The sequence below is a fragment of the Delphinus delphis genome, chromosome 1 (genome assembly GCF_949987515.2).
Source record: "Delphinus delphis chromosome 1, mDelDel1.2, whole genome shotgun sequence".
Taxonomy (NCBI): Eukaryota; Metazoa; Chordata; class Mammalia; order Artiodactyla; family Delphinidae; genus Delphinus; species Delphinus delphis.
Window position 1 is genome coordinate 175,424,674 of NC_082683.1, and position 19,337 is coordinate 175,444,010.

At 38.1% G+C, this 19,337-nt stretch overlaps 1 long non-coding RNA gene and 1 other non-coding gene across 2 annotated transcripts in view; both read right to left on the bottom strand.

Moving 5' to 3' along the window:
• Window positions 1-19,337, bottom strand: part of LOC132424951 (uncharacterized) — a 71,420-nt gene that overhangs the window by 18,892 nt on the left and 33,191 nt on the right. The gene's annotated exons all lie outside the window — the stretch shown is intronic.
• Window positions 14,251-14,357, bottom strand: LOC132416086 (U6 spliceosomal RNA). Its single transcript, XR_009517463.1, has one exon. It is a non-coding gene; the product is annotated as a U6 spliceosomal RNA (small nuclear RNA).

Below are 19,337 nucleotides of genomic sequence, written 5' to 3' on the forward strand. Positions count from 1 at the left end.
AACTTAATTGGTTCCTGTTAACAGAATTAAACTATTAAACCACAATATACAAAAGTCATTTATTCTTTAAATAGTCACAGAAATCACAGTAGTTAGACTGGCTAAAATATTGTTCATGTGGATTAATATAGAGTATGAGCTGTTCCGCAATTCTCAAAAGATCAAGGCCCATAGAAGATAGAGTTCTTTAAAAAATTCATGTGGGAGTGTCCATTTATGTGGCAATCTATGAAACTGCTTGTACTAGGAAAAGGTACAGGTAATAATTTTTTGTGAACTACTAGCTAAAAAAATTATTTTTAACTCTCCTAATTTTCTAGAAACAAACCCTATCATATTACATCAAGAACATTATAAAAGCAAATGTTGGCAAAATACAAAGTTAGGTGAACAGTGGCTGTTCTCAGCAAGGCTTAATAAACGTAATAGGAGTTATAACAAATTAATCATTAATAAAAGCACTGTGAAAATGCAGTGATATATCTGTGTACACATTATCCATGTAGGTTAAATCACTTAAAAGTAGTTCTACCTGGATAGTTTTTAAATTGGATAATTTATAATATGTAAGGAAGATTTTACAGTTTTCCCTAAAATGGAAATGAGATAAACATTTGGCAACATTTTATTAAAACACCTTATATCTCCACATCTGTTTTATCTCAAAAATCTTCAACAGTGCAAAAAAAATTTCCCAAACTGAAATAAATATATCAGGAAAACATACATATGTGTCTGTGAACTATCTACTTTTTGTAAATAAACATAAACTATGTCACTGATATCTCACTTCTTTTCTTTCCCTTTTTTTCTATTCTTACATCAAACACTTTGCAATGTTACATCACAACCAGACACCTCTCCCCAAAGAAAGTCTCTTTTTAAATAATATGGCCTTTTCTAATCTTCACAACTGCTGTTGTGGGTAGTTATATTCAGTTTATAGAGAGGAAAATCAAATCTCAGGGAATTTGAGAATATTGTCTAACTTCCTAAGTGGAAAATGAAGAACCCAAACTCAGGCATATCTGACTCCAAGTCTGTGGTGTTTAAGCTACTCAAGCTGCTCGTCAGTTTTCTCCCTCTTAGCAAAGGGAGCCTGACTGTACTGGTCAGTAGGGTCCATCTAGTTCAGTTATCTATGTACAATCATTCCAAAAGGTTCATTAAAAAAATTTTTTGGCACTTTATGAGATAACCAAAACCTTATTTGAGAATGCAAAGAATGAATAACCCCTAGTCTGAGTAAGATGCATATGGATATGTATAGAGATATTACTATATCTTAGAATGCATTAAGCAAATAAATGGTATCCATGCATAGTATTTATGATAAGTATTCAATGGATAAAAATGAGGTTCTGAATAAACTTGCATGACTTTCTCACAGTGCAACTGGTAAAACACTTTAGTATGGCTGAGAGAATAGTCTCCATTCTGGTCTGGAGTTCTCTTTTATTAGCATCTTCTTTTTCCTTAATGAATACTTCACTACTTTTGTGCCATCCTATTCTATCATGGAATGTTGGTTTACTGAGCGCAAGGATCTTTATTTTCAGTCTAATTTTTCATGTGCTGAAAGTTCAAGTGTGAGATTATTACATCCTAATAATATTTACTCATAACGACTACTCAAAACCTGCTAATCATTTTGTTAAATCTATTACATTTATTATCTCATATCATATTTACAGAACATTGCAAGGTAGACATTTTTACCTCCACTGTGTAGTTGAAGAAACTGAGGCTTACGGGCGGGTACTGTGTGAATTCTAAAGTCACACAGATGGGAGATGGTGGACTGGAAATTCAGATGCAGAAATGTCTAATTCCAAGCTGTGTACTCAGCCACCTTGCGGTACAGCTGAGGAGGGAATGTTTCTCCAACGAGCTTTGCAAAATGTCAGCTGCATGCTTTCCAAGCTATCCCAGAGGTTTACATGGGCTAAACCTCTTCCTCTGTTTACATGGCATTCTGAGCTCTGGGTGAGGCAACTACTCTCTGTGCCAAAGGAAAGAAAGAGTACTTTATTCAGTTCCCTACAAAGGAAAGAGAGCTAATGTTGTTTTCCAGGAAGAAAACTATTACTTTCAGATTAATGATTGAGTTGAAGATGGGTCATCCATTGGGCAAACATCTCCTCTAGTGCAGCATTAAATCTTCTCCAGTATCAGTGCTCAGGGGATGTATTCAGTTAATTCTATCTAAATGAGGTTACATTTTAATCAAATTATCAATTTTATCAACTTATATATTTTATACAATTTCTATATTTAAGTTCTACAACTTATTTAGCTACTATCATTTGAATAACGTAAAATAATTTTAGCTATATAAAATAACTTAATTAAATTACGCAGAACTTAATTCCACCTGAAGTCCAACTTTTTGTAGATTCAAGGATATTAAAGAGGCTTAAAAAATGTTTCAAGTGGACATTCAAACTTCTAATGGGAAATGTTATAATTCACATACTGAAAAATACCCTGTCATGTACAAAGATGAAATCTGTGACCTCTTTTCAACATGCTATATTTAGTTTCCCAAAAAAGAGGAGGAGGAGGAATTTTGCAAATCTCTCTCCATTTCTTACCTGGTTCCTGCTAAAGCAATAACAGGCACTTGAAAAATGTCATTCTGTAGGATTACAGAGCTAACTGGCTGGCCTGGGCTAAATTCACACTCGATTTTCTTGGCACCATGCTAAAACCAACTGAACTATTTGGTCTTCAAAGCAAGAAAGGTTTACTCTGCCAGTCTAAATACCTAGAGGAATCACTATGTAGTATTTTTTTAGTTTTTTTTAACCCTAATTAAACGTAGTTTTAAAGTTTATCCTGAGAAATTTATTTTCCAGTGGAAATTTACCCCCTGGATATTTAAGTAAAGTGTTTTGTTTTTTTTTTTCCTAACTACTTATAAAGCAGTATGCTAGAAGTTACATATCAGGGATCTACCATAATATAACTTTTAATAGATACATGGGTGCATTTTAGCCAAAATCCACATACTTGGCTGGGGATGAATACATCTATTATTTACAGCTAAATACTTCCTCTACCTGGAGAGATTCCTATCCTGGAAGGATTTTAGAACATGAAGTACTAATATCTTATTTTGAAAATAAAGTGAGTGACAACCTTCTAAAATCCTTGCCAGGAAGAAAAATGCTAAATATAGATGGTGAAACTCCATCTTGGGGAGATTAAATCATACCTGTATAAACACCTGAAGTCATGGCAACTTTCCACCACAGACCAGTAAGTTGTTATATTTTCAAAATTCTATACTTCCTGTGTGTTATTTTATAGTGCACTTTTGTAATCATTGTATCCTTTTTAACCATTCCCCAAATCCCCCCAATATTGCTTTTTTACATGAATTGTAAAGCTCAGAAAAATTAATTCACTAGCTTAAAAAGATAATCACAGAGTAATACACAAAACAGGATTAAAAAAAACACAGTCAAGTTGACACCTAAAATCATCACAGATGTGTAGGCAGATCTATACATATCATCACAAATAGATATTAATAATATTACTATCATTTTGCCTTTCCTTCCCACTTAGCTCTCAGGTATTGCTTTTTTACTGAAGGCACTGTACCTGCCTCTGTCACCTCTCTTTCCTCTCTGCTTTGATTTCCCATTTCTAATCTTCTGAGGGATGGATAAAAAAGAGAAGCATAGTTCTAAGTGTAAAATGGAAAGAAAATGCCTGTAAATGACAGCCAGAGCACTTACCCATGAGTAAGAGGACTTTAGTCTGGGCATGTGGATTTTGTGTTACTGTACTTGGCTACCCAGAAGTCTTTCTTATTTATTTTTACATGTCTATTTATACCGGTGATTGAGTTTGCCAAATATGTGAGAGGGAACAACAACAATGAGACTTTCTAAGAAGTTATTATTTACCCATTTTTAACACAGAAAATGTATAGAAAACTCTTTATTAATCTTATGAAATCTGATAATTCAAAAATAATAAGAATGTTTTAATTAATGGAAGGGTCTCATTAATATTTGATATAATTTCCAATCGAATACTTAGAAGATGATTAATATTTTTACTTATTCTCTTTTGTAAAACTAACTTCTCAAGTTTCTGTTTCAACACTAGAGACCATAATCAAGATGGAAACTAGTCATCTTTTCAGCTTCCTGGAATTTATCATAATTAATCTTTGAATACATTAAGCCAAAATGTTAGAGGCATTTAACACGCAAAGTAACATAACAATAAAAATGTTGAATTAATATCATCACTATTTCCAAATCAATATTGGAAAAATAATTCAAATGATCTATAAGTAAAGTCCCTTGTGATTCATATCTGGAAGTATCGCTTGTAATCAGTATCTGGTTTATCTTCTCAGCTTTGGTCGTGCCTATAAAGTAATAGACAAGAAGCCAGACACAGCCTTCCTCAAATCACTGATATGAAGAAAGCTCTTTGTTATGCGCTAAAACTGAACATGCCTCATCTTTGGTATTTGTTTGCCCTGAATTGTGTCGTTTATTATCTATTATAAGCAAGTCAGGCCCAGTTACAAAGTCTTCGCTTTCTGAAATGTATGCTACTTACTGCTCTACATGTGACTCAAGAACACTTTTACTTAATAACAAATCTTTTCCTGTTTCTCATGTCAGAAAGTACCAAGTAAGCAAATGGAAAGTCCTAACAGTAGGAGAATGCTTGCCGAAATCAGTGAATGTGACTTCCAATGGCACTCCAAATTCAAAAATAGAGTGGATTTTAATTATTTCCTTTGAGGGAAAATAAAACAACCACGGCACTTAAAAAGATGTCTCAAATAAGGCATCTTTCCTCAGAAATAAGAAATAACAGAGTGCTATCTGAAAATACCCCCCAATGTCCAGTCAGGCAGTGATGTGAACACTCAAAATCAGAGCTTCTGCCTCAGACATTGTAAGGACCAGAGAGAGGACCTGTCGGCATAGGACATCTAGCTCTCCTAGACCATTCCTGTCATTCTCTCCACAGGGCTGACAGGCACCAGAAATCTCGATCTCACCAGCAGGTGCCCATAATGTCAGCTTTCAACAACAGGCATTTTATCATAAGCACAGTGTATTTTTAATTCCTGGCAGCTAACTTTTCTGAACCAGCCTTGATCTAACGTTAAGAGAGCTGGACCATTCTTTGAGCTTCACTTCTGCTCTGAGATTCAGGAACCTATTCACGACAACCCTTGATCTCTGCCAGTACTGTTTGTTTATCCTCCCTGCAGAAGGATGGCTTCTGGACCCCAGTCTGCTGTGCCCACACCTTGGGGCACACTCTGACCAATGAAGTTTATTCCTCCAACTCTGACAACAAACGGTCCAAAGTGTATTCAAGCTGGTATTAATTTATATCATGGCCCTTTCCCATACATATAACAGAGAGTTGCAGCCAGAGTTCTTGCTGCAGAAAGCTATACGCTTCTTCCCCTAAGAGGGATCATTTAATTCCCCACAGGGAAAGATATGTAGAATAAGCCCCCAGCAAAATTACCAAGGCTGGAAACTGTGCCCCGCATCCATTTTCAGGCTGTGGTCCAAAGCGTCCCTTTTCCCATATTCCAAGAAGGAATCTAGACAGTGCAGAGTTGAAGGTCTCAGGCTCACAGGGGCCTGGTGTGAAGCCAGCTCTGAGGGGCCCGGGCACCGCCCTTGCAATCAGGCTGCCTGGGCAGATCCTGGCTCCGACAGCCGCCAGCTCTGGGACCGTGAGGAAGTCATGTAAAGCTTCCACACCTCGGTCCTTCCGAATGCGTGGAGAGATGAGGGTAATAATGGGGTTGGTCTGAACATTCAAGGAGCTTGCCCACATGACGTCACTAGCAAAATGCCCGAAACAGTGCAATGCTGATCCCTCATCAAACTGCCTACTCACAGCTTTAAAACAAATACATAAATAGATAAAAGGAAATGGACCTGTGGACATAACTTGGGTTTGAGAGAATATAGTTCTTTCTCGTCGTTACTTTCATGAGGATGATTAAGACCACAGGCACCTCCTGGCATTTCTTCAAACTCACCAAACACCAGCCTTGCGCTTGCTGCCCCTTCTGCCTGGAATGCCGTGTCCCCAGGTGGCCACGCTGCCCCTTCCCGTCCTCCAGTGTTCTGCTCAAACGTCCCCATCACAGAGAGAACGTTCCTGAGCCCTGATCCATAACAGCACCCTGTATGGCTCTCTATTCTTTTAAGCAGCTTTACTTTCTTTCATAGCATTAGGGCCACCTGACGGTTCATTATGAGTTGATCGCCTTAGTGTCTGTCTCACCGCATGTGAAGGCACGGACTTCCCTTCACTGTGCTCCCTGACGTCTGTGACAGTGACTGGCACGTTACAGGTGCTCAAAATTATGTGTTAAGTAAATAAGTGTTGTTACCGAATGATTCTTCGGTATACAGAGCAGGTTATACAGAGGAACAGGGATGCGTGGTGTATGTCAGACAGAGGTCAGGGCTGCAGCTCCTCTCGTGGAGCTCAGTCCCCGGCCAGGACCCTCTCAGCTGCATGCATGCTAAGATGCCGAAAGGTAAAATGGACATTTCTCTCCACTATCTGGCACTAGGTTGTTTCAGTTTATTTCCAAAAAGACAAATGTTTAAGATTTTCAATTGTTTCAATACACGTGGCCATAAAGAGAGACTGGAATTAATATATATTCTACTACAATCATTTGTCAAATTATCATGGGCTCAGTAGACACAAAAGAACACAACTATGTTTGAAACACCAGTTACTCCCAGCTGACAGTTAGGTTGTTTGTTTTACTTAGTTAGGTGCATGTATCTTTTTCATTTCTATCCTACAAGTCTTGCCATAAAAACCATGGTGTCTAAGATCCAGCTCAGGTTATGTTCTATGTGGTTAAGTTTGCAAACCAGAGGAGGTCAAATCTGCACTACATTTTAACTGATTTAGATTTTGTTATTTCAACAAGCAAACAACTTAAGCGTTCCGCCGTGGGGAACTCAGGGACAAGAGTGATCCCATCATCGTCTGTCTACTCCGGGCCAACAGGATGCTTCGTGAGGCTCAATCATATTGGTAGAATGGGCGCACTCTATGCTCTTCTCAAAGACTAAACAGCTTTATTATAAGTGGTATCCTAAATCAATATTTGTGATGCATTTTTTTAATGCAACAAGCACAGTATGATTCAGAAAGATGTTTGTAATAATTACATGGAACTCCTCTCCTGAAACTTTTCCAGCTTTCTTTCGTTTGAATGGCAGTCTAGTGACTCCTTAGGAAATCCTTATAAAGTAAGTAAAGGGTGGTAACAAGAAAACCCATTTTACAAATGAGGAAGTGGTGGTTACTTACCCGAGGTTCAGGTTCTAATCGAAAAGTCAGGACAGAAGGCTCTGTATCAGAGTCTACTGTTAAGCTCCAAAAAGGGAATGACTTCTTTCCTAGCATGATTTTCAAACTTATCAATTGATCCCAAGGTCATGAAATAGTTTTTACAATTTCTCTTTAGCTTTGAGCCAGCACCAGTTGCTATTTGTCACCAGCCTTGGAAAGGGAGCAAGAGGTTGGAGAGATGGCACGTGGATTTTTTTAAATTGAGATATAATTGTCTCATAGCATTGTATTGGTTTTAGGTATACAACCTAATGATTTGATAATGATTTGATACACGTACATTTTGGGAAATGATTACCTAAATAAATTTAGTTAACATCCATAACAATGCATAGTTAGCAACCTCCAAATATTGATATATAATATAGTATTGTTAACTATAGTCACCGTGCTGTAAATTACAGGATTTATTTATCTGATAACTGGAAGTTTGACCACCTACACCTATTTCACCCATCCCTCCACCCCACCTCCAGCAACTACCAATCTCTGTACCTGTGAGTTCAGAGTTTTTGTTTGTTTTTAGATTCCACATATACATGAGATCTTATGGTATCTTGTTCTGTGTGATTCATTTCATTTAGGAGTCCTCAAGGCCCCTATTCATATTGTCAAAATGGCAGGATTTCCTTCTTTTTTATGGCTAAATAATAATTTTCCATTATTTTCTTTATTTATTCACCCACCAATGGACAATTATGTTGTTTCCATGTGTTGCCTATTATAAGTAACGCTGCAATGAATAGGGAGGTACAGATGTTTTTGCGTTAATGTTTTGTTTCCTTTGGATAAATACCCAGAAGTGGGATTGCTGGGTCATATGGTAGTTCCATTTTTAGTTTTTTGAGGAAGCTCCATACTGTTTTCCACAGTGGCTGCACCAATTTACATTCCCACCAACAGTGCAAAGTTTCCCTTTTTTCCAAGCCCTTGTCAACATTTGCTACTTCTTCTCTTTTTGAAAATAGCTGTTCTAACGTGTGAGAAGTGATATTTCATTGTTGTTTTGATTTGCGTTTCCCTGATGATTAGTGATATTGAGCTCTTTTTCATGTAACTGTTGTCCATCTGCATGTCTTCTTTGGAAAAATGTCTATTCGAGTCCTCTGCCCTTCTTAAAATCAGATTGTCTGGGTTTGGGGGGGTTTGTTGTTGTTTTTTTTGCTATTGAGTTGTATAAGTTCTTTGTATATTTTGGATATTAGCTTATCAGATGTATGATTTGTAATTCTTTTCTCTCATTCAATAGGTTGTCTTTTCATTTTGTTGATGGTTTCCTTTGCTGTATAGAAGCTTTTTAGTTTGATGTAGTACCACTTGTTTACCTTTGCTTCTGTTACCTTTGCTTTTGGTGTCAAATCCAAAAAACTCATTGTCAAGACAGATGCCAAGGAGCCTATCCCCTATGTTTTCTTCTAGAAGTTTTATGCTTTCAGGTCTTACATTCAAGTCTTTATTTTGAGTTCAGTTTTGTGTATGGAGTATACAAAAAGAATAAACAGAAACCTCAATTAAATAGAGTTGGGAGACTAGCATGGGGAGCTCTCATGGCCTGCAATGATAGCAGAGCCCAACAGGAAGTAAGACCCCTATTCTTTCCTGGCAGGACTCAGCCAGTGAAAAGCCATGAACTCTTTGTTTACCATCACCCTCCCTACTTCCTTTTCCCTTCTATAAACGTGTTCTTCCTCCCTTGCTGTGTGGGGACTTGCATATGGCTCGCTTCGCCATGGTTGCAGAAGCCAAATTACAATTCTCTTGTGAGCCCAAATAAACCCATCTTTGCTAGAGCAATATCTGGCAGTTATTTGTTTCAGGTCAACAGGGGTAACATAGTGGTCCAGTTTCATGCTTTTGCATGTGGCTGTTCAGTTTTCCCAACACCATTTATTGAAGAGACTGTCCTTTTCCCACTGTATATCCTTGGGTCCTTTGTTATAAATTAGATGACCATACAGGCATGGGTCTATTTCTGGGCTCTCTGTTCTGTTCCATTGATCTATGTGTCTATTTTTGTGCCAGTACCATACTGTTTAGATTACTGTAGCTTTGTGTTATAGTTTGAAATCAGGGAGCGTGATATGTCCAAGTTTGTTCTTTTTCAAGATTACTTTAGCTATTCGGGGTCTTTTGTGGTTCCACACAAATTTGGGGGTTCTTAGTCCTATTTCTGTGAAAAATGTCATTGGAATTTTGAGGGGGATTGCACTGAATCTCTAGATTACTTTGGGCAGTATGGGCATTTTAACAATATTAATTCTTCCAATCCATGGACACAGAGTATATTTTCATTTATGTGTGTCTCCTCCAATTTCTTTCATTGGTGTCTTATGTTTCCTTGGTTAACTTTATACCCAGTATTTTATTCTTTTTGATGTAATTGTAAACGGGACTGATTTCTTAATTTCTCTTTGATAGTTCGTTATTAGTATATAGAAATGCAACTAATTTTTGTATATTGATCTTGTATCTTCCAACTTTACCAAATTTGTTTATTAGTTCCAACAGGTTTTTTGGTGGAGACTTTAGGGTTTTCTATGTATAGTACCATGTCAGCTACAAAGAGAGACAGTTTTACTTCTTCCTTTCAAATCTGGATGACTTCTATCTCTTTTTCTTGTCTAATTGCTGTGGTACGGCTTCCAATATTATGTTGAATAAAAGTAGTAAGAGTGACCATTCTTGTCTTGTTCCTGATCTTAGAGGAAATACTCTCAGCTTTTCACTATTGAGTATGATGTTACCTGTGGGCTTGTTATATGTGGTCTTTATTATGCTGAGGTACATTATCTCTATACCTCTTTGTTGAGAATTTTTGTCATGAATGGATGTTGAATTTTGTCAAATGCTTTTTCTGCATCTATGGTGATGACTGTATTGGGTTGGCCAAAAAGTTCATTTGGGTTTTTCTGTAAGATGTTACAAACTTTTTGGCCAGCCCAATATGATTTTTATCCTTCATTTTGTTAATGTGGTATATCACACTGATTTGAAGATGTTGAACCATCCTTGTGTCCCTGGAATAAATCCAATTTGATCATAGTGTATGATCCTTTTAATGTACTGTCGAATTCAGTTTGCTGATATTTTGTTGAGGATTTTCTTGCATCAATGTTCATCAGGGATATCGGCCTATAATTTTATTTTCTTGTAGTGTCTAGTTTTGCTGTCAGGGTAATGCTGGCCTTGAAAAATGAGTTTGAAAATGTTCCCTTCTCTTCTATTTTTTAGAAGAGTTTGAGAAGGATTAGTATTAATTCTTCTTTAAATGTTTGTTAGAATTCATCAGTGAAGCCATCTGGTCCTGAACTTCTGTTTGCTGGGTGTAATGCATTTTTAAATGTTTCAAAGAGCACTCTGTGTCTTAATAAATAGACAATATAAGAGGTGTGCTTACCCAGACAATCATTCTCTTAGGGAACATCAGTTTAATTTCAACATCATAATTATTCTGGCACTAAATCAATCAAAGCGTTTTCTCCTTTACCTCAGTTATGATACTTAAATGTTACTGAATTGAAACAATCATAAAATTGAGGAAAATACTGTATACTGACAACCTACAACAAATATGTCAAAATATCAATAATTTGTCCAATTCTTCATGGCCTATTGATCGGTAAATGCCATGTCACTGCTCCAGCAGATCCCTGGGTCATTGTAGCTTCATGACTGAGAATTGAGGCTGGCCAAACTCCGCAGAAGGGACCACACAATCACATGCCTGACCCTCTTCCGAAATGTTAACATGCCCAAAACATTAACCCAAGTAAGAATGAGAGCACTCTTCCTCTTAAAGATTAAAGACCAACAGCTCCTGTTGCCTTTGGTGCCACAGTCACTGAAACTGGGGTCCTGGGTGCCTCCACCACAGCTGGGGTACAACTCCTAGCAACATCCTTAGACTGTCATCATTCCTTAAGGTTTGATAAATGCAGCACCTTGTTTAAAAGACAAGCTCAGACAGGAGCACTCCATGACAACACTGGCCTGGGCGCCAAATGGGATAAGATCTCTTATTCAATAACACACACACTGCTCTTGGTGAGAGTGTTTGGACTGGAATTATGTGCTTCCAAGGTCAGCTAATTCACGGTCTCACAACCAGAGCTTCCCTTTAGCCTCCAGCCCTGAGACAGAACCTCACCCACTAGACACATATACTCTGGTAGCGATGGATTCACTCTCAAGAGTGTCACTGCTCTTCCCTGCAGGCAAGAAAAAATGAAGGCTATATAAGTTAATTAAAAATGTTTAACAACTTTGGATTCCAAAAGAAAGGCATCATTATGGGCCCCTTTCCTCAGAGGAAACTCCTCTACTTCTATGCAAATTTATGGTTACAGATGGATTCATAATGGAGGGTTTCTCCCTCTGCTCCTAGGGTAGCAATGAAACTCCAATAGATATAAGAGAAAAGGGGTAAAGTCTACTTCCTATAACCTAAGCAGATACCCTGGCATGGCTAAAATGTCTTTTTCAAAAACAACATACATGTATATATAAAATGCCTTGCACATGATAACTATTTATCAACAAAAGGTACATTTCGTGTTCAATGAAAGATAGCTATTGTTATTAAAAACATAATCACACAATGCACAGATTCTGCTGGGCCACTTCTCAACTGGAAAAACCACATGGAATGGCAAACAGCATTTAGTTCCACTTTCTTAGTCATCTACATATTCACTGCAAAATTAGAGCTGAGGTCAATAAAACACAGACTTTTGTAATAGTCCAGATCAAACTCTTTTTTTCCCCATCCCTAAATTTTACATTTGCAAGTAAATGACCATAGTGTGCTGACTAACAACCTAAAATGATAACAGTATGTATTTTCATCAATAACTAAAATTGGCTTGGCTGTATAGATTCTTGAAAAAGAAAGAAAAAAGGCAAAACTCATAAAAGTAGGATAAATTGGAATCAAATATCATCCCCTGGATAAATTCCTTAATTGTGTGTATGCCCCTCAGCACTTCACAGACAAGTAAAACAGAAAAACACACATTCGTTTTAATCCGAGAGCCTAGAGATGAATACTAACTCCTTTTCATTTGTCCGAAGAGACTGAAGATGAGAGATGCTCACGAATGGAATATGCTTCTATTCCCAATAGCCAAGACATGGAAACAACCTAAATGTCCACTGACAGATGAATGGATAAAGAAGATGTGGCACATATATACAATAGAATACTACTCATCCATGAAAAAAGAATGAAATAATGCCATTTGAAGCAACATGGACAGACCTAGAGATTCTCGTACTAAGTGAAGTAAGTCAGAAAGAGAAAGACAAATACCATATGATATCACTTATATGTGGAATCTAAAATATGACACAAAGGAAGCTATCTATGAAACAGAAACAGACTCACAGACATAGAGAACAGACCTGTGGTTGCCAAGGGGGAGGAGTGTGGGGGAAGGAAGGAGTGGGAGTTTGGGATTAGCAGATGCAAACTAGCATATATAGGATGGATGAACAACAAAGTCCTACTGTATAGCACAGGGAACTATATTCAATATCCTGTGATAAACCATAATGGACAAGAATATAAAAAAGAACGTATATATGTATAACTGAATCACTTTGCAGTACAGCAGAAATTAACACAATATTGTAAATCAATTATACTTCAATTTAAAAAACAAAAAAGGAATGTGCTTAATCAGTGGGAGTCATGCTGGCATCAGCATCCTGGGCTCTGGTCCACCTGTAGATATGCAGAAAAGTAGATGACAGGGACACACATTCACAGGCCTGTCTCCCCAAATGAATAATAACAACAGCTTACATTTACATAGCACTTACTGTGTGCCAGAGACTGCTCTAAGCACTCACCGAGTGTGAGAGACTGTGTGTGTGTGTGTGTGTGTGTGTGTGTGTGTGTATGTGTGTGCATGCATCATTTAATCTTCACAACCACTCTATGAGAAAGCTACTTATCCTCACTTTAAAGATGGGAAAATTGAGGCCCAAGTTCACACAGCTCGGAAGTGGTAGAGCTGGCATTTAAACTCAGGCCATCTGAACTCTGTAGTCTGTGTTTTTAACCACCATGCTCTACTGCCTAGAGCAGAATCATTTCCCCTGAAGTGCCACCAGAGGAAGTGTTATTCTTTCTGAGAACAGTGGTGGTGCTGCTGTCTCCTAGTTTTTCAGATGACCCTGGAACCTTAGGTTTTTTCTGACTTAGCACGTCTGCAGTTCACACTAGTGGAGCTCCTGTGTCACTCTGAGAAGTTCAGAGATTGAACCGGTCACTTAATTAGGCAACAGTACAATGTGACTTCCTGTCCCCTGGGCAGCACTGCACTGGGCACTGAGAACTTACAAGGTAAAGGGAGGATGGCCCTGCTGAGGCCCAACCTAACATGACAGTATTAGAGAATGCGCCTTTGGGAGGTAATTAGGTTTAGGAGAGGTCCTGAGGGTGGGAACCTCATGCTGGGAATAATGGCCCTTAAAAGGAGAGACACTAGAAAGCTTGCTCTGGTGAGGACACAGCAAGAAGGTGGCAGTTTCTCAACCCAAGGAGGGAGCCTTCACTAGAAACCAATCATGCTGGCACCTTGATCTTGGACATCTAGTCTCTAGAACTATGAGAAAATAAATTTCTGAGTTTGGGGGGGTTTGTTTTTTTGTTTTTTTAAATTTATAAAGAAAAAAAAAGCTCAATTTATTTTGTACTTTCTTTTACATCAACATCTTCTTCTTTCCTGCTTTAAAAAGGCCCACATTCTCAGTTGAAACCCCAAATGTCAGTTTGTGGGGCACAATGTTATTTCATGGGTAAAAGCGGAAGTGCTGATATTAATTATTAATTAATCTTGATTAATTACAAAGCTGTTCAAAAATATGGAACGCTTCACGAATTTGCACGTCAGCCTTGCGCAGGGGCCGTGCTAATCTCCTCTGTGTCGTTCCAATTTTAGTATACATGCTGCCGAAGCAAGCACAGATTTCTGTTTGTAAAGCCACCCAGTCCATGGTATTTGGTTATGGCAGCCTAAGCTGAGATAGACACAGACAGTGTTTAATGACAAAGACAGGATAGACACTTAAATCTGTGTTCATGGAAGAGAGACAGGAGCGAGAAACCATATTTAGAGGTTTACTAGTAGAAATATTTATGCATTTTAATAGAGAAGGTAAACAGGGGAGGATGGGTGTTTATCATGGTGGCAGATAATTATTATCATCATTACTCTTGCTACCACTTACCGAACATTTAACATACTTTCTCATTTAATCCTCAAAAACAACCCTACGTGAAACTGAAATTTAGAGGGACTAGGTCATTTTCCCAGAGCATATAGCAATATTGTCAGGACGAAGACGGGACCCTGGCTCTGACATCAAAGCCCCTGACTCTGCCTTGCATCATGCAGAAGGTGGCAGGACAGCTCTGGGTTTTTCTGGCAAAGCTTCCAGAGCAGCTAACATCCAGGAGGGTAGAAACCCAGCAAACAATATCTAGAATTAAGGCTTTCAAAAAAAAACAACAAAGTACTTCTTTCCAGCTCCTGCCAAGACAAAGGAAAAGAGCGGCTTCTTATCCGTAATATGATTCTCACTTTTAAATTAATCCAGGGAGAATAAAAAGATAGCATCAGCCGAAGATGCACGTGGAGACTATGATCAAGCTCAAAGTATCCTAAAAGGGACTTTGTCTGCTCTGGATAACCATGCGCTTGTGTCAATCTTAGATCACATTCCCTTTCAGGTAAGTGTGAAAACTGGGAAGGATTTGATGCTTAAAATTTAGTTAACAATATAGTATTATCAAGATATTGGATTTGAAATCCAACGTACTCCACTCTCTCTTCACTCAGAAAACCTGCGCTCTAAAGCGAATTAATCGAGGAATGAAAAGTTGGGTAACGCCTATGGAATCATTACAGTATGGCTACATTTTTTGTCTGAAGCTTTCTGCTCATTTGAGCATTTTGTTCTCAGGAACAGCCCAGTACTTAAGAATAATTGTCCCACAAATTAGTGAAGGCATTCTTTGTCAACCATCTGGCAGGCTGTTAAACGGATACTTTTTTCCTTTTTTTCCCAGCCAAATGATTTCAGCACAATGTACTACCAGATGTCTTCTGTTTCTGAACAAATGATGATAGAAAGCAATCTTTGTCTAACAACAAAGGTATAAATAGTGAATAATCTTGGCTCCATTTAAAATGTAATGCAACAAACTGTGGAACCCTGAGCTCAAAGACACGCTGTTCAATTTTCTCTCAATTTTCCTAAGGATATTTTCTATCTCCCAAGATTATTCTAAACGATAAGGGGAATGATGCATTCAGAGATAAACACATGATAAATGTTGGCTCTATTTGTTTTGGTATAAGAATAAAGTCTGCCTCATGAATTATAAAGTATTTATATGTGTGAGCAGAATTCAATAGTATAATCAAATAAGCCTTAAGAAAATGTTCTATTAGTATTCTAAAATATTCACAATTGTTGTTGCTCTGCATGCTAATTGAGCAAACCCAAATTTATATTAAGAAGTGTAATGTTTAATTCTTACACAAATTACTTTTATGTGTCAAATGACTTATATCCCTCCTATTCCCAGAAGGATTTAAAACAGATTACAATGAAAGATATAACTAAGGAAAGTAAAAAATTTTTAAGTCGAGGACTAAAAAGAAGATGTAAACATTCTGACTACAAGATAACATCAGTGCTGCCACTGAGGTTCTGCATACCCTCATACTAAGGTCTAATACATGATAGATGATAGATAGATAGAGACAGATAGATAGATAGATAGACAGACAGAGAATAATAAATTGTGTGGCTGCCATTATGCCATAATTGCACAGTAAAAAACACGTCAACTCTAAAGAAGCAACTTTTCCTGGCACTAAATTCAAACCACAAGTTTATAGGTTAAGGGAAGGGAAGTGGTGAATAAAAAAGAAATACATTATTAGAGCCCCTCTGAATAATCTTCAAAACATAAACTAGAAGTCTCTATGGAGACGGACCATGGTGACAACATTCCAGGAATTCCAAGATGATGGGATCACCCCCACAGAGATGCTGAAACAGAGGCAGGATGGACACTCCTTTCTCAGGGCTAGAACAGATTGGGGCGGCTCCAGGATCCAGGCGGTGGACAGAGGCTGTGCTGCAGCCAGGCACAACACAGCCCGGGTGCGCTGGGGCCTGTGGCAGACAGCGAGAAGGCAGCCCCGCAGAGAGTACACTCCCAGCCCAGAAGGAAGGGCACAAACAACACCCTCTTTCTGAGGAAATCCAACCCACAGGCCATGTGCTCCCAGTTGCTGGCAAAGAAAAATTATGTGTGAAATACTTCCTGGCAGATACGCTGTCGGTAATTACATGCGACATCAAGATGAGGTTTTAAGCACAGCCTGCAGGATTTCCCTTCCACGGAAGATGTGGGAGGTCATGGCAAGGCATCTCTTGCAACAACTAGAAAAAGCCAAATAACTTACCAAAAATCATACCTTTAAAGACACTGAAGACCTATGGGGACACTGAGGACCAAACATACTACAATCCCAGGAAGGGCAGGTTCCCTCCCAGGTGATCTGAGCATCAGAGACAGAAGGGATGGCAAGAGTGCCAAGCTCAGAACTCCCAGAGGGTGAAACTCACCTCCTACTCTTTCAGGGCACAAGAGACAGAACACCAGGTGCTCAAGGAAAAGCCTGAGAAGGTCACACCTGAAGAACATGTATAAACCTGTCCTGGAAATACTCAGTTATCACGTGACTCAGTGTTTCAGCCCTGAAAACATAATCTTCTATGATTTAGGAATACAGCCCAGATCTCAATGACTTTCCTTTATAAGGCAGTAAGGGTCTTCCATCTATGCATTTATCTAAATTCTTTGTTCACTCATTTGTATTTTTAGCCTGTGCTGCCACCGGGAAAAATCAGACCTATAAGCTTACTCTCCACTATGTGAAGAGATATATATAAATATATTTACAATTCCACTTACTAATCCATTTATAACAGATTTTTAGAATAGTCACTTCTAATTTTCCATTTCTAGGCTTCAAGGCACTAAAATATTTAGTCTGTTACTGACTATATTTGTTTTTGCATCTTTTTGAAACATATTTTTAAATACACAGTTAACACCTGAAGATGTTCTCCATGTTGAGACGTTTTGAATCAGATTTTGTAGGCGGCCCATCCAATCCCATTGTCTTCCTCAGAAGTAACCGCTTTGATGTGAATCTTTTCAGTCCTTTTAAAGATATATTTATGGTCATATAAGTGCAAATGGAGATATATTTAGGTTTTTACATGACATATTTATGCAAGTATTACATAATGTGTTGCAACTTGGTTTATTCAAGTAAAAAGACAAATTCCTCATATGTACAGATACCCCTATACATGTTATTTTTTTTTATTTTGAAATGTTTTTCAAAAAACATTTTACTCCTTTGTTATTCAGCTGAAAGTATTATGTTATAATTTATAATTAGGACAGAGTCTGTACTTTTACTAATAAAATTCTGAAATGAATTTTAAAAATAACTAGAAATGTACCTTCATTACAGTCAAATTTTTGTAAGATTTTTTTTGTCTTAGGTTGTATTTATAACCCTGAATTTCCAAAAGTATTAATAAGAATTGAGGGGTACCACATGTTATTTAATAATAAGAACTTTTGAGTAGAAAGTGATCTGTGTCACATAAGAAAACAATCATCCTCCCTGTAGAAGTTGGTCATGGAAAGTTCACTCAATTCATTACTTTCCTTAAAAAGGAAACGGTTCCAACTGTATCTCTCACTGCTGTTCTCCATGTTCTGTATCGTCACTAAAAGTCTTGTCCATATGCTCCTTGTTCTTTTTGGTTCTATGCCTCGCGACCTTCCTCTTCTGGCTGTGAGGCGCGTCTCCACGGCAACACGTGTCCAAGCTCAGCTTGGCTTCAAGGGCAGGTCACTGACCCCCCTCTCCAAAATCACTTGCTTTCTTTAGTTTTCTAATCAATAGCTGCACTCTCTTGGACAAGTCACTAGAAACTGTAAATCTATTTTCCTGGAGTATTAGAGAATCTCTCAATTTCCCCCCAGTCCCCAATGTGCAGTGGTTCTAAAAATGCTCCCTCTTGGTGGACCCTCCACTGCATTTATCACATGTTCCTCTTTGTGGGGCTAATACAAGTCTCCCCTGTGGGATGGAGCCTGGCTCACCTCCCAGGCTAGAGGGCGCAGGCGGAGGGAAGGACTCGCTGGTGAGCACTCTACTTGAAAGGCTTCCTGTGATTTGGATTCTTATGATTTTTTTCTTTTTAACAGCTTTATCAAGGTGTGACAGACACAGAATAACCTGCATGCGTTTACACTGTAAAACATACACTTAAATGTGTTCATACGTGTGTTCTGACACATTTATGCAACAGAGAGACCGTTAGCCCAATCGAGACAATGAACATATATAACCACCACCCCCAAAAGCTTCCTTGTCCCCTCTTGCATATCTTTTATTCAAAAATCCTTCCTTTAATTAGGTGGCTATATAATTACAGATTCTTTTGTATGTAAACGATATTTACCTCAGACTTAACCTTGGTTGCCTGATTTTAAATTTCAGCTAGGCCCTCATCTTCCAGCTTTGACTAGGAATCATCTTATTTCCTGAAGCACTATTTTTCAACCTTTCTTCCAACGCAACCAATCCTATCAGTGACTCTTCTCATTATGGGGAGTGATTCTAACACAGCCTTATGGTCAGAATCCTTAGTCTTGTATATGGCTTAACTGAGAGAAGGGTTTCAGCAGATTTTTCCACACAGTCTTTAAAAATAAAAAGCAACTCTTTATAAAACACTGACGCATAAGCAATCACTATACTATGATCATGACATTTTAGAACAAGAGGCACTAATAATCTGACAAGTATTTAAAGAAACAGAAGTTCCCAGGAAAATCA